The sequence below is a fragment of the Grammomys surdaster genome, unplaced genomic scaffold (assembly GCF_004785775.1).
Source record: "Grammomys surdaster isolate TR1022 unplaced genomic scaffold, NIH_TR_1.0 123775, whole genome shotgun sequence".
NCBI classification, from domain to species: Eukaryota; Metazoa; Chordata; class Mammalia; order Rodentia; family Muridae; genus Grammomys; species Grammomys surdaster.
Window position 1 is genome coordinate 14,916 of NW_021618938.1, and position 1,654 is coordinate 16,569.

Sequence of the window (1,654 nt, forward strand, 5' to 3'; positions counted from 1 at the left end):
CTCTTCCATATACTGCTTTTTGGTTTAGACTTTTTCCATGGCCAGTACTAACTCCTTTTCTTTCTTACATACATTTCATACAGGAACGTGGAAAATGCCATCAGTGTAGCAACAATATGCAGCAGAGGTCTCAAAAAAGGGACAACTGAATTCTTTTTTTTTTTTTTGAGATCATATATTTATTTTAAAAAATAAAATGGATTGACAAAGTTACCACATTATCTGCATGCTAGCGAGATTTCCCAAGCCCGTGAGAAACACCATTTCTTGATCAATAATAAAATCACTTCCTCAACAATGTACAGACAGGAAACCTTCCATCCAAATTTAAGGTCTTTATCACTGCTCTCACCTCACAAGCTAGTAAGACATATGTGCCACAAGCTGAGCTTCTTACAAAAGAACATCTGAGAAGATAATTGATAAGGTGTTACTAAAAGATGATTTGTTAAAATCATAAAGCAACCATCTCTTGGCCTGCAAAAATTTTACATTAGATTCACCACCACTGGGGATGTGCTCCTATGATAGTGATATTCTGAATAATCACAAACACATGGTATTTTCCCTGCATGCTTTCTGGAGCCAAACCCTGTTTGACAACATATTCAGTTTACAGGATGGGACTCGTTCTAAACAGAACAGTTAGGGAGTGTTACCAGTGACAAAGAATGAAAGTTATATGACATTGATTATTATAAATTATATTTGTTCTTATCCACCCGTTCTCCTTAATACGTTCGAATTCCTTCTTGCAGGAAACATGAGCTTAGTAGGACCCAGACACATCCTTAGTGATGATTAGAGTGCGCTGTAGTGGCTTTAATTCTGAAGACATGTATATGCAGGTGAGATGAAATCTGATTGCAAACACTGACACAGTAACGAATCAAATCAAAGAAAGAGAAGACCAGAGCAATCCAAAGTACTATATATTCATCAATGAAGCTGTTAAAATACTGGTCCAGAAACAAAAGTGCTGGACCTATGAATGCTGTGTCATGCAAATGCATTTCACTTTTCGTCATGTGTGCAACCACAAGCTTATTAGTGATTTTAGCAGAAACAAAACCAAATGTCAGTATATAAAGACATGGATGCTTCTCAAAAAGCTGGACTGCTGACTTCTTGTAGATCATAACAGCTAAGGTGATCACTGATCCAATGTGCAGAAAAGGAGAAAGGACACTTGTTCCTGCTATGGTTGATCCATTTTTGCCAACACCACCTGTGAAGATTACACGGAAGTAATTTGTACAGGAAAATATGGTCCCTGCCACAGTACAAAGTGCAGGAAAAGGTTTCATTTGGATATTCAGCACTGGAATCATAGATTGCCAAAAAGGTGGTCCTCCAGTCACTGCCAGCAAATGCATGATTATTATGAAGATTTGCACTTCAGTCACATCAATTATTCCAAATCGCAATGTTCCAGAAACATAAGTTTGACAGTGTGCACAATAGAACATGAATGTCCCAGCAAAACAACAAAAAAAAATCCAGTCAGGATTTGTCCCAAGTTGCACTGCAATACAAGTTCCAAGAACCACAAAAACTGTTGATAGTGAGTCACAGCCATGATCAAACAGTTCTCCCAAAGGAGAGCTACTGTTAGTTCTTCTGGCTTGTTTCCCATCTATAGCATCCAGAGACT

General features: G+C 37.8%; 1 pseudogene; it reads right to left on the reverse strand.

Moving 5' to 3' along the window:
• Nucleotides 1-688: 688 nt before the first annotated feature.
• Nucleotides 689-1,649, reverse strand: LOC114636371 (annotated as a pseudogene).
• Nucleotides 1,650-1,654: the final 5 nt, after the last annotated feature.